Source organism: Arachis hypogaea, chromosome 19 (assembly GCF_003086295.3).
Source record: "Arachis hypogaea cultivar Tifrunner chromosome 19, arahy.Tifrunner.gnm2.J5K5, whole genome shotgun sequence".
Lineage (NCBI taxonomy): Eukaryota > Viridiplantae > Streptophyta > Magnoliopsida > Fabales > Fabaceae > Arachis > Arachis hypogaea.
Window position 1 is genome coordinate 138,805,042 of NC_092054.1, and position 22,647 is coordinate 138,827,688.

The 22,647-nt window shown below is 34.3% G+C and overlaps 3 non-coding genes across 3 annotated transcripts; all 3 read left to right on the forward strand.

Annotated features, from left to right (window-relative positions):
* The first annotated feature begins 2,625 nt into the window (after positions 1-2,625).
* Positions 2,626-2,718, forward strand: LOC112781805 (small nucleolar RNA Z223). Its single transcript, XR_003192563.1, has one exon. It is a non-coding gene; the product is annotated as a small nucleolar RNA Z223 (small nucleolar RNA).
* A 56-nt stretch (positions 2,719-2,774) lies between these two features.
* LOC112781806 (small nucleolar RNA Z278) lies at positions 2,775-2,889 on the forward strand. Its single transcript, XR_003192564.1, has one exon. It is a non-coding gene; the product is annotated as a small nucleolar RNA Z278 (small nucleolar RNA).
* A 140-nt stretch (positions 2,890-3,029) lies between these two features.
* LOC112781808 (small nucleolar RNA Z278) lies at positions 3,030-3,149 on the forward strand. The gene has a single exon (XR_003192566.1). It is a non-coding gene; the product is annotated as a small nucleolar RNA Z278 (small nucleolar RNA).
* Positions 3,150-22,647: the final 19,498 nt, after the last annotated feature.

The window sequence follows — 22,647 nt, forward strand, 5'->3', positions numbered from 1 at the left end:
TCTGTTAGCCACTTTGAGCCTTTTAATCTCCCTTCTATTCTGTATTTTACCACATCACTAGCCTTAAGCGGAAAAACAATTAATTACCTCAAATGAATCTTTGGTTAGCTTAAGTTAGAGATTGTGTATCAATTAAGTGTGGGGAACTGTGGGAACTTGGGTTAATGGGAATGTATTATGTTTCTAATTTATTTGAATATTGGGAATTTGGGTACTACTCATGTAAGACCAGAAAAATTAAAAATCTACGTGCATTGATATGTTATGTTGCTTTTATGATTCAAAAAAAAACCAAAAATATTCAAATAATTAATTAAATAAATAAATAAGGGGACAAAATTACCCCAAATGTTAAGTTTGATAAAAGATCAATGCATATGTGATAAAATTAAAGAAAGGTTGATACATGAGTATGTAATGCAAAAGTGGAAATTTTGGGTAGTTAAGCATGATTTTAGAGTTATATAGAGTGTGTGTGTGTGTGAGTAAGTGAGAGCTTAGGTTACTCAAGGATTCAATTTGTAGCTCACTTAGCCATACATATATTCTCTCCCTTACCTTAGCCCCATTACAACCTTGAAAAGACCTCATGATGTTTGCATTGATACATTAAATATTTGTTGATTGGTTAGATGAAGAACAAAGTTTTAGAAAGCATGACTAGAGAAGAGTAGAGTAAATTAACCCTAGACACTTGAGAGATCAGAGTGCATATACACTTCCTGTGAGGGTTCAATGCTTAATTCTACGTTCCTTGCTTTCATGAGCTACCTTCTTACAAGTTTACTTGCCTTTTATTGTGTGATTTGAATTAGTGAAATCGGATTTATGTTTGTCTTGGAGAACTTGTTCACTTTTAACCAAGTAGGTAGAAGTATTTTTGCATTTAGTTGCATTCATATAGATAGCTTGCATTTCATAATTTCTATCATTCCTCTTCACTGCTTTGTAGCTTCTCTTGAGCTTAGCATGAGGACATGCTAATGTTTAAGTGTGGGGAGATTTGATGCACCACTATTTCGTGGTACATCTTGTGCTTAATTGAGTGGATTTTATCCACTATTCTCACCCTTATTCATTGAATTTGCATGTTTTACATTTTCCTTCCTGATTTTGTGTTATGATTGAAAACATGCTTCTTTGGCCTTAATTTCACTATGTTTAATCCTCTTTTATTATCATTCGATGCCTTGATATGTGTGTTAAGTATTTTCAAGGTTTATAGGGTAGGAATGGCTTAGAGGATGGAAAGGAAGCATACAAAAGTGGAAGGAATATAAGAAACTGAAGAAATTGCTGAGCTGTCCAGCCTGACCTCTTCGTACTAAATCGACCATAACTTGAGCTACAGAGGTCCAAATGAGGCGGTTCCAGTTGCGTTGGAAAGCTAACATCCGGGGCTTCACAAAAATATATAATTTACTATAGTTTCCATGCTGTTAGGCGATGCGCACGCATGAATCATGCGTACGCGTGACCTGGCGAAAGCTCAATCCACGTGTACGCGTGGACTACGCGTATGCGTGACAGAGCGACGTGTTGGACGTATCGGAAATCACTGAGGACAATTTCTGGGCTATTTTTGACCCATTTTTTGGCCCAGAAAACACAGATTATAGGCTATAGAGTGGGGAAATCCATTCATTCATTGATACAACATTCATTATTCATAATTTTAGGTTTTAGATGTAGTTTCTAGAGAGAGAGGCTCTCTCCTCTCTCTAGGTTTTAGGATTTAGGATTTTTTCTTTCAATTTCTCCTTTGGTTCAGGTTCAATATTCTTTTAATTTAGTTTTTCTTCTACTTTTATTTATTCTAGCATTCTAGTTTATTTATTTTCTCAATTTGGTTTATGAACTCCATGTTAGATTTGATTTCTTTATTTAATACAATTAGAGGTATTTCATATTTATGATTTTAATCTAGTTTTTTACATCCTTAGCTTGAATTGATCAATTGGAGACACTTGAGTTATCAAACTCCTTTGTTGATTGATTATTGTGAATTTGCTGGTTGATTTGGATCCCTCTAAAGCCAGTCTTTCCTTAGGAGTTGACTAGGACCTGAGGAATCAAATTGATTGGTCCACTTGACTTTCCTTTATTTAGTAAGGGTTAACAAAGTGGGAGTAAAAGCCAATTCTCATTACAATTGATAAGGATAACTAGGATAGGAAGTCCAGTTCTCATACCTTGCAAGGGTTTTCATGATAATTAGTTTACTTTCTTGTCATTTACATTCCTTGTTAAAACCTTTCAAAAACCCAAAAAGATATTTTTCTCATAACCAATAATAAACACACCTCCCTGCAATTCCTTGAGAGACGATCCGAGGTTTAAATACTTCGGTTTATTTTTGTTGGGTTTACTTAAGTGACAACCAAACTTTTGTACGAAAGAATTCTTTGTTGGTTTAGAAACTATACTTTCAACGAGACTTTATTTGTGAATTTCTTTACTAGTAGAAATTCGTTCGTCAACATGCATGCAGTTGTAGTTGATATTCTGAAGGAAGTTGATAAAATACTGTAAGTAATGACTTCTATAGTAATCAATCTTTTTTCCAAACGTTGAGTTCTGATTTAATAAACATTTGATTTTGGGTTTTCTGATTAATGTATTTCTGGTTAGCTATGAGGATAATAATTCAGCTTCAAATGCCAGTTCTGCTTTTGAAAAAATTGTGATTGATGAACCTGTTATATTTCTGAGCCTTTCTGCATTTATTATTTTTTAAGCTATTATTAATGGATGTTAATTGAGTGCCAAACATAGCCTGTGATGATTCAACCCAACTGTTTAAGGTGTTGTGGAGCCAAGACCCTGTTTATAGGGAGAACATACTTGGTGAAGCTATATTCATTTGACTTCAATGGGTTCAACTGAGGCTTTCTTTTGTAAATTAATGTTCCTATTTTGAATTAACCATTTAGCTGTATCCTAATCAAATTGCCTTCACTCGTACTTGAGTTAATTGACTTAGTATTATTATTTTTTTGTTTTGAATCCTATTTTTTAATGTTTCCACTGCCGATGATGTTTTCAACCCAACGTGTTCGAGGTTGTAGTGTATCCAAGTTCCTGTTTTTTTAGGGAGAACCTACTTGGTGTTGCTACAAGTCAATGACATTAAAGACTAAAACTGAGGTTGCTCATCTTTTTTTTTTTTTGAGTTAAAGTATTATTTTTCTCATTGGATTCTTCAAATCTGGGCTAATGAAACCAGAATATCTCTCATTATTTTTCCCTTTATTTGTATCTCATTATAAATATTTTTTTAATTACTTTTCTATATAATTATGCAAGATAATTTTGAGGATGTTGATGAAGATTAAGCTATTTATCATTATGGTTTATTGGCAAAGATGGTGCATTGATTAATGACTTCTATATTAGAAGATTTATTAATGATTTTGTGCAAATTCTACAAATCTTCTAATTATTAAGCCCCTCAAAATTCGCTTTATTAGAAGATTTATTAATGATTTTGTGCCGATTTGCAATGGAGGGCACTAATGGTTGTGGATTGCGGATGTTCGGAAAAAGACATTCTATGTGCTTGACCCCATGAACAAGAACAAATTTGAAATACCTAATTTGAGAATTAAACTCAATAAATTTGTTGTAAGTTATTTAAATATTTCTCTTGTTGATTCAATGTTTATGACGTTTTATTCAAGTCATGATTTGTGTTCGGTTCAGTGAAGTTGCTGATTTTGATTCACCTAATTTTAAGTCACTGTTTTTATCACTTTTAGGGATTAATAATATCCCAGTTAAGGGTTTACACTGGGGCGAAACCCTTAATGAAGGATGGAGATGGAGAAGAAGCTGAGTATATCAGGCTGAATGGTCAACGTACAAGGTATAACTGTTTCTCATCTATAGTGTTATTTTTAATGTGTTTTATTTTGTATACTATTAATTGTATTTTACTTAAATTCTTGCTTAGCTATGATTGTGGTATATACGTCATGAAATGGCTTAAAACAATTGATCCTCAAAAGATCAAAAGCGAGAAGAGGTATCAATATAAAGCTTGGAAACAAGTAAGTAGTTTCTAAATTAATAAAATAAAATTATTTCATTTCTTCTTGAGTTGGCTTCATTTCTTATGTAACTAATTTCTTTCAATTAAAATGTAGGAAGAGATTGATGCTTTCAGGCTTGAATATGATCCAAATATTATCTTCCACAAACTGAACAAAATGAGAGACCAAGTGATTCGGGCATGTGAAGCAATAAGACTCCCGAAGCCATTTGCTACCCTCTCCAACCCTTTTTGTAAATTCACGTCTGAGGATATATATAGTAGTAAATAGGATATACTTTGTTTGACTAGTTATAATTAACATTATTTTGTTTAAAAAAATATTCTTTCAATGTATATATCTGAATATTAATGTAAATCTTAATGTATATATCTAATATTAATATTTATATCTGATTCAATATATATATATATATATATATCTTTTGGAACTCTCTAGCTACGGTTTTGTTCCAGAATCACAATGAATGAAATCAGGGTGTTTAACAAACATTATGAACCCCAAAAAAATAAATGAACCGAAATTAATACACTTAGTGAACCGAAAACGTGCATATATCAATATAGCAGAGAGATAATTTGAAAAAAATGTATATATCAGTAATAAATTTAGATGCACCTGAAATCTCTGACATAGTACAATAAATTGACTATTCAATAAACAAAAAAAGTGACTATTGAATAAAGAATTTCACAAAAGCTAATATCAAAAACAAAAAAAAAGTTACTATTCAATAAAAACTAACAACAGTAAAAAATTAACCCTCCTATAACTTCAGTGAACCGAAATATGCTCATAGATGAAAGGAAATTTATGTTAATAAAAACTTGTATAATCCTCTCCGGGATAATTCATAACCAGTGCATTGTAAAAGCTTGAACTCGGCTGAATCATTGGTCCACCGTCTAAAAGATTCAACTGCAAAAAGAGAAAATAAATTGTATATTAGCAAAATGCACAAATGAATGTTTGCCTAATCGAAAGCAAATCAATTTTACCTCACTTGGAGCTGGCTTTTTCTTTTTCTTCGTGGCGTTTGAGATCTTTTTTTCAAGTTTGATCCAAGTTTGTTCTTGGGTTAGCCTCTTGTTCTGACACGTGGCGGGCTTTGAAGGTCATTCACATCGCTCAATGTCGCTTTTTCGTGGGATAATGAACTTTTTCCTTTGCTTCTCTCTTGATATTCTTGCATCTCGACAATGACATCTCGGATGCAAATTCGCATATATTGTGCGACTGAAATACCAAATCGTCGAATCTCTTGCTTCTCGGCTCCAGAAGAGGCTCGTCTTGGCTGCTCTTGATGTGTGTGTGCTTTCTATTTATGTTCTTACTCCAGCGCTCCAGTATATATTTTGGTGCCACGTTATCCACTCGCTCGAAGCTTAGAACACTTAGGGAATGGCGACACAGTATGCCCCTTGACTCGAACAACAAGCACTAACACTTTACCTCTCGTGATACTGTATTATAGGTGACTAAAAACTTGTTGAATGTGTAGTTGGACTTTCCCAATTTGCTACCAACTTTCCTTCCCCTGGTGTCGAGAGCCCCACGTCGTTGCGTCATAAGACTAGGTCGTTTGGCTCAAAATCTCTCTTTAGCACTTTGGCGTTGTAACGCAGGGCCATTCTTTGTTTCAACATCATCTCTAACAAGTGGGTCATTTCTCTAGTCTCGTCTACCAAGTCCTTCTCCATGTCTTCCTCAACTCCTCCCAAGAGTAGTCGTGGGCTTGGTTCCCTAATCTCCACGGGTATTATCGCGTCAACCCCATAAGTGAGTCGGAAGGGCGTCTCCCCGGTAGATGACTACTGCGTTGTGCGATAAGACCACAGGACCGACGCTAGCTCGTCTATCCAGGCTCCCTTCTTCTGGTCAAGTCGTTTTTTAAGACTTTGTAGGATGACCTTGTTTGTTGCTTCGACTTGGCCATTAGTTTGGGGGTGCTCGACAGAAGAGAACTTCTGCTTTATCCTTAAACTGGCGAGAAATTTCCCGAACTTTTTGTCAGCAAACTGTGTCTCGTTGTCCGAGATGATGACCTCTGGGATTCTGAATCTGGCTATTACTTGCCTCCACATAAATTTTTGGCAGTTTTCCAAAGATATGCTGGCCAACGGCTCGGCCTCCACCCACTTGGTGTAATAATCGATGGCAACAATTAGGTATTTGACCTGCCCAGGTCTAATCGGAAAGGGTCCTAACAGATCAACGCCCCATTGAGAGAATGGTCGGGAGGCCATCAGTAGGCTAGTTCAGCCGCCGGTGCTTTGTGAAAGTTGGTGTTTTTCTGGCATCTCCTGCATTTCTTCACGAACTCTTTGGAATCCGACATCATTGAGGGCCAATAGTAGCCGGCCCTGACGAGCTTTCGAGCTAAGACCTTTCCTTCGATGTGATGGCCGCAACACCCCTCGTGGACCTCGCTTAACACGTAGTCTGTCTGGTCGGGGCATAGGCACTTCAATAGAGGTGGGTTCAGTCCTTTCTTAAATACCTGGCCCTGTATTATTGTATATTTGGCCGCTTATCTCCTTAGTGCTTTTGCTATCTTATCGTCGTCAGAGAGCTTACCATTTTCCAAGAAATCGGTGATTGGATCCATCCATGAGGGGAAGTCGGTCGCCCGAGTTATATGCAGGGTTACTATTGGTTCCTTCACTAAACCTTGAATCAGAGATCGGTTCCCCACTCCTAGCTTTGTGCTTGCCAGCTTTGATAGGAGATCGGCTCGGGTGTTTCTCTCCCTCGGAACGTGTTGCACCGTGACCTCGTCGAATTTCTCACTCAGCTTTTTGACCTTCTCCAAGTATTTTTGCAGCAATGAGTCCCTGGCCTGATATGTTCCATTAATCTGTGATGTGATAACCTGAGAGTCGATGCATACTTCCACTCTGGTGGCCCCAACCTCTCTTGCCAGGAGTAGGCCACCAAGAAGGGCCTCATATTCTGCTTGATTATTGGACACCGGGAACACGAACTTGACTGATTGCTCGTACACAACTCCAGTTGGGCTTTCTAGCATGATCCCCACTCCCCCGAACGTTTAGTTGGAGGCTCCGTCTACATGGAGTTTCCACCGTGTGCTCGGTGTCTCAGGAGGATTTCCTGTTACCTCTACCAGGAAATCGGCCATTGCTTGGGCCTTGATTGCATGTCTGGGTTCATATTGTGGGTCGTACTGAGACAATTTGATTGCTCAAGTCATCATCCTACCCGCTAGGTCGGATTTTTGTAGTACTTGGCGGATCGCTTGGTCCATCCTGACGATTATCTGGTGTCTTTAGAAGTATTGTCGCAACCTACGGGAGGAGGTCAGGTGCGCATATGTTAGCTTTTCCAACTTACTGTATCTCAACTCTGCCCCTTACAACACCTTGCTCACAAAGTAGACCGGCTGCTGGATCTTTCCCTCTTCCCGTATCAGGATGGTCGTCAAAGCCTCATCAGTTACTGCTAAGTACAAGAACAGCGCCTCACCATTCCTGGGTTTACCGAGGATAGGGGGTGCCGAGATTATACTCTTGAAGTGATTGAAGGCTTTCTCGCACGCCGGGGTCCACTCGAACACTATCCCTTTTTTCATCAAGTTGAAGAACGGAAGAGTTTTGGCAGCCGACGCGTCGAGGAACCAGGATAGCACTGAGTCTTCCCGCTAGTCTCTGCACGTCTTTAACACATCCCAGGCTCGTCATCCGCAAGATTGCTTCACATTTCTATGGGTTGGCTTCCACTCCTCTTTGGATTATCATGAAATCCAAGAATTTCCTGGCTTCCATGGCGAAGGCACACTTGAGAGTGTTAAGCCTCATGTTGTGCCGCCGAAGAGATGCGAACACGGTCTCCGGATCACTAACGAGGTCCTCGGCCTGGGTGGTCTTCACCAGGATGTCGTCTACATACACTTCCATTGTTTTGCCGATAAAACTGGTAAATACCTTTTTCATCAGCCTTTGATATGTAGCTCTTACATTTTTTAGTCCAAACGACATCACCTTGTAGTAGTACGTACCCCCTGGCGTTATGAACGCCATTTTTTCCTCGTCTGGTCGGTGCATTGGTATCTGGTTGTAGCCATAGTATGCGTCCATGAAACTCAGAAATCGATATCCCGCGGCCGCGTCTACTAGAGCATCAATGTTGGGGAGGGGGAAGGAATCCTTGGGGCATGCCTTGTTGAGATCGGAATAGTCTACGCACATTCTCCACTTCCCATTGGCTTTCTTGACCAAGACTACATTTGACATCCAAGTTGAGTAGTCCAGTTCTCGGATGAACCCCGCTTCTAGTAAGTTGGCCGTTTGCCTGGCCACCTCGTCAACTCTTTCCTGGGACATTTTTTTTCTTCTCTGTGCCACCGATTTAGCTTCTGCCTTCACAGTTAGGTGGTGTGACATGAACTGGGGGTCAATCCCCGGCATGTCGTCTGGTGTCCAAGCGAACAGATCGCCGTTTTCTTGAACCATTTCCACCAATGGTTCTTTCAAGTTGTGAGGAAGGTTTCGGTTCAAGAAAGTGAACTTGTCTTCTGAGTCACCAACCCTGAACTTCTCGAGGTCTCCTTCAAGTTCTAGTCTTGGCTTGTCGTTGACCCTGGCGTCTAGATCAGCTAGGAAGACCCCGGATGCCTCTTTGGACTTCTTTCTCAGGGAGAGACTGGCGTTGTCGCACATGACCACCATTTCCAGATCTCTCCTGATGGATCCAACCAACCCATCATCAGCCACAAACTTCATCATCAGTAGCTTGGTACATATTACTGCTCTGAACTCATTGATTGTTTTCCTTTCCAAGATGAGGTGGTAGACCGTGGAGTCCCTTAGAACAACGAACTCCGCCATTACCGACCTCTTCCCTCGACCTCCTCCTATGGAGACTGGCAGGGAGACTATTCCATCAGGCTTGATAAAGTTATCGCCCAAGTCGACCACACCGTGTTGGTGGCTTTTCAGGTCGGTGTCTCGGAGGCCCAGAGCATCAAACACGTTTCGGAACAAGATGTTCGAATCGGCTCCGGTGTCCACGAGGATTCACCTAACCAGACCAGTTCCCACTTTTGCTGTGATCACCATTGGAGGGTTCTCTGGCAAGTCATCGAACCACTGGTCCTCCGGTCCGAATGATATTGACAGGACTCTCCTGGAGGAAGGCGCAGGACTAGACGACGACACAGCCAAGATTTTAGCATCTTTCCTGCATGCCGATTTCGACCTAGGGGCAACGTCTCTCCCGACTACAACGTTCACAATGGTGAGGCCGTGTTCATTGTCCTCCTCGGGCTCTTGCCTTGGTCTCACGGTGCGGCTCCTGTTATTGCCAGGTCGGTCACGATCTTGCCTCCTGGGTTCTCTTATGAGGTGGGAGAACTCTGCCAGCTTACCTTCCCGGATCGCCTGCTCTAGAGCATCCTTCAGGTTGAAACAATCTTGGATTTTATGGTCGAATCCCTTGTGGTAGTCACAGTAGAGGTTTTTGTTTCCTCCAGTTCTATCCTTGAGTTGTCGGGGCTTTGACAAGATGCCTTTGTCGGCTATCTGCTGGTACACCTCGATGATCGGGGCTATCAGGGGAGTGTAGTTAGTGAACTTCCCTACCCGGGGGAACGGCTTGAAGGCTTTAGCTGGCCCTCCGTCCTTGGAGTGCTCCTTAGGCCTTTCCCCGTTTCCGGGCTGATGAGCAGGGTGATAGGCAGGCTACCGCTTGTTGGCTGCCATGACTTGGCTAACTTCCTCATTGTTGATGTACTCCCTAGCCAAATTTTGGATTTCTTGCATCGTCCATACGGGTTTGGTGGTAAGGTGTTTCCTGAAATCTTCGTTCATTAACCCGTTTGTCAAGCACAAGCTGGCCACCGAGTTGGTCAGGCAGTCAATCTCCAGACATTCATCATTGAACCTATCCAGGTACTTCCTGGTCGGTTCCCCGCTTCTCTACGTCACCCTTAGCAAGTTGATCGGGTGCTTAGCTTTAGCAATACGCGTGGTAAACTGAGCCAGAAAGGCGCGGGTTATGTCCACAAAGGTTATCAAGGAGCCTTGGGGGAGAGCGTTGAACCAACAAATTGCCGGTCCTGCTAAGGTCACGACCTCATCACCTACACCTTCTAGATTCATCTGGCCTCAAAGGCCGTTAGATGTTCCTAGGGGTCCTGGGTCCCGTCATATCTCATGTCCGTCGGCTTATCGAAATGTTTCAGTAGCAGGACCTCAAGATTGGAGTGGTGGAAAGGGGTTGCCCCCATGATCACAGGGTGTCGTCGCCTCCTCAGTCTTTCTCTGCTATCTTCTTGGTTTTCCTCTTTGGTGTGTCTTCCTGGAGGTCGGGTGTATATTATAGGCTCTTGTCGTCTCCTCGGCACCTCTCTACTTTCCCCTTGGCTTTCTGGCTCGGACCGGGGGGTCGGTGTGCGTCTGGGGCGGTCTCTTCGGGGATTTCTCCCTCTGGTTTCCCCCTCCTTTGAGGAGACCAGGCACGATATTGTCTCGGGGCAAGCTGGTAGCGCTCTCTGCTCGCTAGCTCCCGCTCCAGGTTCTGCACCCTGTGGTGCAACTCCTGCATTATTCGAGCGTTGTCGCTCCCGTCCCTCCGAAGGGACGCCTTTCCTGGGAACGGGTGGGGAGCTCACCTCGCCGAGGGGGGATCGCGTTCGCTCACGGGAGGAAGCCAAGGAGGCTACCCTACTGGTTCGGTGAACCACTTCCTCCCCACGTGGCTCTCCTTCATCATCTCCTTCCACAGGACCTAACAGAAAATCCATTCAGGCCAGGTCCCCACAGATGATGCCAATGTTCAGTAGCTGGGTACCAAACGGGTCAGGTAAAAGGAATGGGCGAGTGAGATGAAGGGGATCTGGAGCTGGTTGGCGAATGGACGGATCTCCCGAGTTGTGGTGATGGAGAGTGGAAGGCTGAGACCTCACGACCCCCCAAGCTGTGGTGTTGGAAAAAAGGGGGGAGCCACCTGCAAAAAGGACTCCGACGCTTAAGTCAGAATCCGTACAAATGGCAGTAAAAGTGAGTGGATAGTGACGTACCGTGGGAGAGGGGTAGGGCCCTCCCCTTTTATACTATGTGTCCTAGAACGGGTCCCACAGGAATGTTGGTACCTTTCACGAAGTTTCCCCTTCCTAGCTGTCATGAGCCCTGCTGGAGGAGAGGGAAGGTCCAGGCGCTTCCCTCGGGTCGGTTGTCAGCAATTCGCCAGGTCGGCCACTCGGGCCGGGATGCTGCATCAAGCGGACTGGGCCGGAGCATAACATATATAAAAATACATCAATTTTTTCATAAAGGAAAGTACTAGGTAAATAATGACTATCTTGAACAATATGAACAATCACCAATCAAATAAAAACACATTACACCTCCAAATTAACCATCTAAATTTTAATATTAAAATAACCATACGTACACCTAATAAAATAAACATTCGATATATCTATTATTCACATTGTTTAATATTTTCATTGTCTACTTATACTTTTCCTTTCATAAATAACCTTTTACAAAATATCTTAAAAGCACTTCTTAACTTGTTTGCTTAATGGAAGTTTATATATTATTCTTCCAACATTAATTAGTGAATAAATTAGTAACAGAAACTTTGACAAGTTGGGCTATGGCTGAATCAAGCGTTGGCGTTAAGAAAAAAAATTTGCCGAATAAAATTATGAGATTGACTTCTAAATTCTGATAATGAATTTGAATCTAGCACATCTGAGAGCACCATTAATTAAATAACATTATCTCCCAATTGGAGGAATTTAATTTAATTAATCACTCCACAATCATTTTTGACAAATTGAGCCAACGCACGTTAACATTTTGACTTTCATCGATTTCCGCTTAATTAAAAAATAATATTTATATAAATATTTGTGTTAAAATTTAAAGGAGGAAATTTTTTTCCAATTTTGGTATTGTTTCAAACTTTCATTGAAAATACTATAAGATTTGAATGAAGTAGTGCAACTCCATTAGAGTTATTGATTAGCATGTGTACTAATTACCTTTTCAATTATGACTTTTGGGACTTCTAATTAAATGTAAATTAAAATGTGATTAAATACAAATTAGTTTAATACAAGAAAAAAATATTTCATGAAGGTGATTGTCGAATAAGCTGAATTTCAAGCTACAAAAAATTGGGTTTAACAGAAGCTAAGCATATACTAATCGTTGGTAATATGTTTTAGATGTAAAGTAACTATACATGGGATTGTGTGTTAGTTTTTAATTAAAGTAATGGTTGTGTGTACCACCCTATTTAGTATTTATCTTGTTCCTTATGAGTTATGACAATACTGAAAGAGACAGGGTAATAGGAGAAATATTTTTCCTCTTTTTAAGTCAAGAAGCTACAAAATAAATGGTAAAAGAAAATCAAACTCTTTTTACTAGTAATAAATTGAAATTAATATCAAATTAAGATGGCATAGAAATAAAAGGTAAAGTAGCCATAAAATGGACAACTAAAAATTAGCAAAAAACCAGTGTCTTATCTAGTTGTTTTTTTTTTTTAAAGTTAAGAGTGAGATTTGAACCATAATTTTTAGATGAGTATAGAGAGATTATATTATTTAAATTATAATTTATTAACATTTTATCTTATTTTTTATGCAAACGAAATACGTTTAATGTATTATTTTATCTGCAAACTAGATACGATATTATTTTTTTAAATTTATCTCAAGGACGAGATACATATATAGAAAACTCATTTATAGTGAGAATGAAATAAGTAATAAAGTGTATAAATATAAAAAAAAATTTGTGGGTGTCTATAACTATAATTAAAATATTTATTTTACTTATTGAAAAGAATTCCAAAACTTGAGTATGTGGTCTGAAAAATAAATTAGTACATTCGAAAGGAAAATATTGAGTTAATTGTTGTCTCTATCCCAATCGCCTTCTGAGTTGTGTTTTCTTGTCACTCGTTTCATTTTAATTTTGATATTGATTTGTCTTATTTTCTTTTTTCGGGAAAAAATAAAACGTGCACTGTTTGAAGATATGAAAACTCGTAGTTGAGGAAGAATGGTGTGCCACGAAGCTTTTTTTTTTTAAATTGCTAGTCCTGTCTACATCATGCTTCAATAATTTAATTAATTAATTAATTAATTTCATACGATTTATTATTATTATTATTATTATTATTATTATTATTATTATTATTATTAACAATTAGCAATTTCATATGAAATTCAATTTGCAAGTGCCTTTTAATTATGCTTAAGTAATAACTGATAAGCTTCTTCTATTTCATAATAACAACTTGCTAAGCTATAGCCCCCTCCCCCCTCTCTTTTTTTTCAATTCCTATACTAAAATTTAATATGTGATGATCTAAATTAGTTTTAAAAATTTAATTTGATAGTCTAAACTAATTTTATAGATATATTTCATTACGTGTTATTACATTAGTAAAATTACTTTTTATAATTAATACATAAATAATTATATAAAAAATAAATACAATTAAACAATTATATAAAACAATTTATATCAACAATACATAAAAAGTAAACATTATTTTTATTTTGTTTTGAGGAGAGGCAAATGTAAATATTTTTAAATTTAAGGGTGTTTAAGTGAATTATTCACCCGTCATCACTCATGAGTTATGAGAGATGAAAAGAAAAGTTCGAAAGGTATTAGGAAAGAGAAAAAAAAAACTAACATAAACAAAATATTTTAAGTGTTTTTTTTATTTATGAATTTAAGATATATAATAAAGACACGACGAAGTTTATATAGTATATTTTTACTATTTTATCTTTTATATAACCTATTTTAGTTAATATATTTGGATTTTTTGCTTATATAGATATTTAAAACATATTAATTCTTAACTTTAGAAATATCTTTATGTCATTTTGCTTAAGCACCCCTAAAATAGGTTTGACAACCATTTGTAAAATGGTTTAGAAAAAAAAGATTGTTGTATAAGTGTGAGGAAAGTAAATTTATAAAGTGAGAGTGGAACAAATTGAGAGTGATTTTCATATAATTGTTTTTCATTCCTTAAAAAAAAAAAGTTTAACAACAGTAGATTAGATTTAACAAACTTAGGAGGTACAAAATGAATATGATTATTGAAGCAAATGTAAAGACTACTTTCAATTGATTAGATCATTTTATTATTTATTATCGATCAAAATATTTGTCTAATGCACACATCAAATAATAAAAAATATTATAAATAAATATTTGAATTCAACGTATATTAATTAAATATAAAACATATATTTTAGGAGTTTGACATAATTTAAATATGATAAGTAATCATTATATTATTCTACAACGGGTAGTATTCTGGCGTCAAAAATATTGACGTGACGTGTTCTAGTGTCAGTATGTATATCTCTCTCTTCTCAACTTATTTTAGATTTGTAATTTTTTTATAATTATATATATAAATCATCATTTAATGCATAATTAGACTAATTATCAATTGTTAATATTTTCAATCATTCTAATTGTCAATTATTATAATATAATTTTTAATCAAACATAATCAGTAACAATTTGACATTCACTACAAGAAAAACGTTGAGTACCGTCAGATTTAATAAATCTACCCGTAATTAGTTTACCGTCGGTTTGAATTTGACAGTATAAACGATGCTGGAAAATTTTTACTGGCGGATTATTTCATCCGACACTAATTACCAGAAAATTTTGCGTCGGATTTTGTAATTAATGAGACAAAAATAAGCGGTTGGATACTGTCAGAGAACTTTGGCGCCATATTATGTTTTGTGGCACCCAATTACCGTCGGATTATTCCGTCGGTACGCTTTTTTTATTCTTTTTTTTTTTTGCACAATTGGCGCACAATTAGTAGTCAAATTAAAATTTTTGTTTACAAAATTAGGACACAAATTCAAAATACCAGAAATCAACTAATGATTTTATTAAATATCAAGGGTCTGAATATAATAAATGGTCAAAAGAAGTAAAATACAATGAAATAGACATAAAATAAATTAAATTCCTAAATCCTACATATCCCAGTAATCATCATCGTCGTCTTCCCCTGCTGAGGCGGCGGACTAAGTGCTGATATCGATGCCACACTAGCAGCGCCGCTACCTCTAGCGTGCATCTGGTCGTTGTATATCACCATCTGGTCTTGCAAATGCTCTAGCCGCTCCATCTTTTCCATCAGCTCCGATATGATGGCAACGGTGTCTCCCACGCATATGCAAGAAGCTTGTTGTACCTTTATTCAGACTGCTGAGCTTGTTGGTGAAGCTCCTATGTGAGCTTCTGCACCTCCTCCCTCAAGTCGACAACTTCTTCGGGATTGGCAGGGCTGGTGGCAAAGGCAGAGGCAGATGAAGCTGCCAATGTGGAGGTCCGGAGGCCGCTGGTGAAGAACAACCCTAATCCATAGACGCAATTCTTGTAGGGCTCAGAAGTAGTCTCACACCAAACCCTATCAAGATCTACGACTGAGGCATCAGAGCTAGGATTGTCCCCACTAAGTTGAGATTGCTAGGTTGCGACCTCCAATCTCTGCGTGTAGTCGTTCTGTGTAACATACGTTGTGATTAGGATGACAGTTAATTGCTTTAAACCGAATATATATTCAAATATAGAATTAATTAAAACTCACATAATGAGCCACAGATAGCTCATCATCAAATCTCTCCTTGTTGGCCTTCAATGTATGGGTATACTTGAAGGTCTCCGCCAATGTCGCCTCACGCTCCAACGACTTAGACTATACATATTGAAACCAACTAATAAAATAAATTAAGTAACAATTAATTCAAGTAATAATTAACAAAGATTAGCAAACTACATACCAGTCTGCTTTTCGTCTTCATGAAAGTCGCCGACCTACGTACCGGTATACTTCGACGACCTCGGCGAAGTCCTATTAGTTCTGTTCGTCAGACGATGACGCTTGAACCCCTCATCAGTACTAAAGTGGACGTTCAGTTCCTTCTTAATATCTGAACGGAGCCAAATCATGAGGCCCCTGACGAACGTCTTGCATCATCTGCTAAAGTCGCCTAACTATCCGGTGGTCGTAGATCTTCCAGATCAAGATATCATATTCCTTATCCCATATAAATTTCTCCCACACAAAGTAATTCAATAACATTAGTTATTTGAAATAAAATACAGTTAAAATACAATTAATTCAACAACATTGGATTCTTATTACTGCCCACTTCTGAAACCATCGCTCTCTGGTCTCAGTAGGGATCTTCGTGTAGCTCGATCATGGGTTGTCGTACATGGACTTAATCATATTGGAGATCTCCTGTGTACATGCATTGTTATTTGGTACAAACCTATCAATGAAAAACTTAAGATTAGCAAACACATAAAAATATAAAAAACTTAACAAATTCAAAAGAGATTGCAGATAAAAAGTATTAAACTAGAATGTACTCATGCCTGCATGCCATCAGGCCAAATCCTCATCCATATGACGGGCGCTGGTGGAAGTGCATCTGGCTGGGACGTATTAGAGGAATCATCCACCACGGGCTCTATCGTTGGAGTTATAAGGGGCAGAGGGGGCGTAGCAGAAAGAGCTACGTAGTTGGCCTTTGGGACAGTGATAAACTACTGGTCCGTGGGACCCGCCTGTGATGTTACAGGGGTCGACGGAGTAGTCGGGGTAGAGGGCGATGACTGAGAAGTCCTTGGAGTACCGGTGGAAACCCCCTCTACCACAACCATGAGACCCACTCGTGACACCTCTACTACCTGCTATTGTCATATCTTCAAAGAGAATATCAATTAACATAATCAATATATATACAACACAAATTTTTCAACATTTATATTATTTTAAAAATTTTTTTGACATAACCTCTTTGGACATATATCCACTTTTACGGTTTCCACAAATCCAACCAACCTCAATCTACAACATCAGTCATGACTCACAACTCAACTAAATTTACAACAAATCCATCAGAATATATTAATTTATTATACTATTATATACATTTATAAAGACATCATATATTAACTTGTTTATACTGTTGTATACATTTTTGTTTCAGTTATACTCAGAAATTTCAGCAAATAATTGTTATGCATGTTCATCCAATCATCATGAGATTTATTTGGCAATAATGACTTCATAATATATTACTTCATATTTATTTATAATAGTTTTATATTTTTTATGCATGCATATAGATTAACATATTGAATACTCAATTAGAACTAATCTTTTATATTCTCATTAATTTATAGAAGTTATTACATTGCATAAATTTTAAGATACATCTACTAGCACAGATAATATATGATGATTTAGATACAATGTATAATTAATACAATTTCTACAATATTAAATTTATATCTTTAAATATCATAAGCAAGTAAATACTGTAAATTAAACTTAATAGCTGAAATAATATTTGATATATTTCGATTCTTCTAAAATCTCTTTATCTTATTACATGACCTAATCTTCACACGAGATGATAGATTCCATGCTAGCTATAAGATTGGTGTGGTTAGACAATAACTTAATTTAAAGAATCACAAATTGTGTCATTATTTTTGCTGCATTTTTTTTAATAAATTGAGTTTTTTTTTTATCATTTTCGTTCTTAGTATCTATTTTGATTCCTGAATTGCTTTTTTAAGGAAAAAATTCTGTGGTGAATCTTATTTTTTTTTAAAGATATTTGAGTATTAGGTGAATGATTCCAAATGAATTTGACTCATTAATTTTAAAAGTTTCATGCTCATAAATTCTTCTCCAAAATTGATATTCCTCTATTCCGTTTCGGTATATTGATTCAGAATTTTCTCACTCCTGCTATCGATATTTTAATATCTTATTAAATTTAATTTTTTTTCCGTTCTTTTTTCTCTTGGTTTTAGAGTGAAAATAAACATAAAAATAATCTTTTTTAGATTAATATATTTGAATTTTATTCTACTTATTCTCATCATATTTATGTTGCATTGAATTCTTAGTAATGGACTACTTAAAGTAAAAATATATTGGCATGATAAACATGAGATGTTGAATTATGATATTTTATTTCTTGATCGATAGCATGTTTTAGATAGAATTTGTGTTAGTTAATAGAAACAGAAAGAGAATACCTTCAAACTTTAAGAATAAATTGAATGAGAATGGATTTGTAATTAGCAAAATAGCAGGTAAAATTGAAGGCAAACATGATAAGTTGCTAAATGAAGCTGAGGTGATAGCAGCTACTGCAGAAAAATAAGTATTTGTGATATCGAATAGTGTTGGACACAAAAACACAGAGAAGTAAGTATTTGTGATATCGAATAGTGTTGGCCACAAAAACAAGTATTTGTGATACACATATAGTAAATATTCATATTTTAATATTTAGATGATGAACAAGCTCACAAATAATTATTGCTTTCTTAATTTCTACTTACAGTGGAATTGGCAAAGTCTTCTCATTGGACTATCATTCTTGATCTTCCTTCTTATAACCAAGTATATTGTAAGAATTCCGATATTTTCCCTTCATTTAAATTACTCTGTCAAATCCAAAATGAATCTTCCTTCTTATGTTGCATTATTTAAACTATTTCAGGAAACTGTAGTAATTGGCAAAATTTTTGCTCCAATAACAGACTATTCACTGGCTGGTAACACAGAAATGGTAGCAATGGGGAACAATGAACATTGTTGGTTCAGATTGATTATTTTATGGTGCTTTTTAACCACTGGTTACCATTAACTAACTTTTATGTGTAAACAATATTATAATCTATTTCTCTCTTTTTTATCATAAATTATTTTATCTTCATTTTATTTAGTTCTCTCATTATTTTTTATTTGCAACATTTTTTTCTAAAATTAATTAAAAATAAAATACTTTGGGTAATAAATAAAGTCGTATGCTATAACATATAGTCAAATTTTTTAAACAAATGTATATAGTGACAAAAATGGTTTGAACGAACATGAAAAAAAAAACCTAAATAGCTGTATTGATGAATAATTTGGATGAAAGATATTAATTAGATGTTTTGATTTATCATATATGGATTTACGGTACTGTTTGGTGAGTATCTAAAACGAGCACAACAATTATGTATTTATTGGTTGTGTTACATTTATATAGACCATTAGATTTGATTAGATGAAAATCAAAGGCTAATATAAAAGAAGAGCATTGATGGACTCTAATAAATACAGAATATCCTAATACATAAATAAATATTTTAAATGACAATACTTTAATACACAATACTTTAAATAGTAACAGAATCTTTTATTCTTAAATAATTAAATATAAAACATATAAATACAAAAATATGAGTATTCTTTATTCAATAAGATTAATTATTATGCAAGAAATTTTTATGATATTAAAATCATATTGAAATAAAATTTTAAACTGTAACATAAAAATATAAAATAATTAAAATTTTATTTTATATTACTTGACAAATAATTAGATTATTATATTTAAAATTTATTAACTAACTAATTTTATTAAAGATATTATTATATAATATAATTTTTCATTAAAATATTTTAAAAATATAATTTATTTAAAATATTATATATAATACATGAAAATATTAACTTTTTTATTTTTTTTAATTTAAAAAAAAAGAATAAATAATATAATTCTAAAAACATGCCTATCATATTACATATTTACTTATATTAATAAGACCTAAACTAATCAAGTTTACGTAATTAAAAATATAAAACAATAAATACAAAAAGATAAAAGTATTTTGAAAATATTATGACATTTGTACACTAATTTTTCATATATATATATATATATATATATATATATGGTAAATTCTACTCTATTCTTTATATTTTAACATGTAAATTATCCTTTATGATATGTAACTTTTTAATTAGTTGTTATGTTAACTATGATTAAGCTATTTTGTAATTAAAAAATTATTTAAAAGAATAAATGTATAATTTGATAAAATACTAAAAATTGAATCTTTGCTCTCTGCAACCTCGTTATTTCTCTCTCTGATTGCTCTTCTGTGTTGATTTCAATTTGTAGTGGATCTGCGATTAGTTGAAGAGAGTGTATTTGGTCGTGCTGCTATTTTGTAGTTATCTTTTACTCTTTAGTTCACATAATTTCGTGTCACATATAAATCTTGATTATCAGGATGCATTAATCTATGATTTAGGGTTGTGATAATTATTGCATATATTAAAGTGATGCTTGAATTAGATATGCATTTGATCCATCCGTCTATTAGAATTTAAATTGGACTATATCAATTAGATCAAAGCCGTTCTTTGGAATGGCTATGGATCATTGGATCGTACACAAGATCCGTTGTATTAGATATTCAAAGGATACTTGCATCTTTACTCTCCGTCCTGCTTCGAGTTACAGTGTGCCTTCAACGCACTTTGAGTGATGAAGGAACAGTGGAAGGGAGGAAATATACTTCAGTCAACAGAGAAGGTGTTTTTCAATAGAAGGGTAGAACGAATTTAAGTAATAATAATTTGATAAAAGAATATAAATTTATTTTTTAATATTTACAAAAATTATATAATTATCCATCTTAAAAAAAATTAATTATAAAATGGTCCTACTTTAGTTAAGATGTTAACTCTTATTGAGTTAAATTAACTCAAATTAAAATTAAACATCTAATTAAAATGTGTCACGTCATAGAGGCTAATTTACATGTTGTTTTAGAGGGGTTGGGTAGAATTCACCTATATATATATAAATTTGGTCGAATTAAAGAATAAAAAATTTAACTAAAACAATAAAAAAATACTTAGAAATAATAAAAATAAAAAATAATCTTATTATAAATATATAATTTTAAATATTATATATGTGAAACTTTAAATGTTAATTTTAATAAATAAAAAATATTTATTTTTTATATTTATATATTTTATATTTTTAATTATGTAAGTTTGATTAGTTTAGGTCTTACTCATATAAATAAATATATAATGTGGTAGGCATGTATTTAGAATTATATTATTTTTATTCTATTTTCCTAAAAAAATAAAAAAAAATAAAAAAGGTTAATATTTTCAAGTATTATATATAATATTTTAAATAAATTATATTTTCAAAATATTTTGATGAAAAATTATTTTATATAATAATATCTTTAACAAAATTATTTAATTAATAACTTTTGAATATAATAATCTAATTATTTGTCAAGTAATATAAAATAAAATTTTAATTATTTTATATTTTTATATTACAGTTTAAAATTTTATTTTAATATAATTTTTTAAGATTATAAAATTTTTTTGCATAATAATTAATTTTATTGAATAAAAAATACTCATATTTTTGTATTTATATGTTTTATATTTAATTATTTAAGAATAAAAGATTTTGTTACCATTTAAAGTATTGTGTATTAAAGTATTGTCATTTAAAGTATTTATTTATGTATTAGGATATTCTGTATTTATTCAAGTCCATTAATGCTCTTCTTTCATATTAGCCTTTGATTTTCATCTAATCAAATCTAATGGTCTATATAAATGTGGCGTATTCAATAAGCACATAATAATTGTACTCGTTTTAGACATACCCATATTTGGTTAAAAAAAAATTAAAAAATCAAAACTTATTTTATCTAATATTCATTAATTATTTATCTTATTTAACATTCTTTAATTATTGTAATAATTAATGAATATTAAATAGACAAGTTCTGATTTTTTTTTTTCCTAACATTATTGATGCATTCATATCGTGAATTAGAAGTATCACCATTGCAAGGGCCATGCACCTTTTTTCCTTCATTGAAGTAGTATAATCAAGATGAGTTGAAAGACACAATGTTGAGTATTCATTTATACTGCCACCAGATCTGTAGCATATTTTGGTCAAGCATGTAATATTGGCAGATAATGCTTCTAAGCAGTTGATTAAGCAAAAACAAAAAAAAAGAGGAGTTGATTATGCAACCGCATAAATCTAAATGTTGTTCAAGTAGAAGCAATCATATATTATTATAATGAAGCATCACTTATTTAATTCAGTTGTCATGAAAATTTACCGTGAAAATTGTATTATTAAATTCATTTTACTCGTTCCCGTGCGTCGCACGGGTTTATTCACTAGTAGTGATTCATAAGGCACATTTTCGCATGTGTATTGAGTTTGACTAAAGTATTTCGCCCACAAAAAAAAATAAATATTTTTGTTGGTTTAATGATTTGTTCCCATTATTATAATTTCAAGAGCATGTTTAGAGCACCTCCAATGGTGAGTTTCTCTTTGACTTTTTTCTGACATATAGGAACTCTAACCATTGGAGGAGAGAAGGAGTGAGTTTCCGCACAAGGATCAAAGTAAGGGAGTCCCTCTAAGAAGGGACTCAAATTAACCAATAATAACTTGTCATTTGGCAAGTTATTATAAAAAAATAATAATATAAAATCTGAAATAATTAAATAATTAAATAATAATTAAATTAGTAATAATTATAATAAAAATTATATTAAATAATTATATTTTTATTTAATTAATAATTTATATTAATTATTTATATTATAATTAATATTGAATATTATTTATATTATTATATTAAATTATAATTAATTAAATTTACTTACATTAAAAAATAAATTTAAT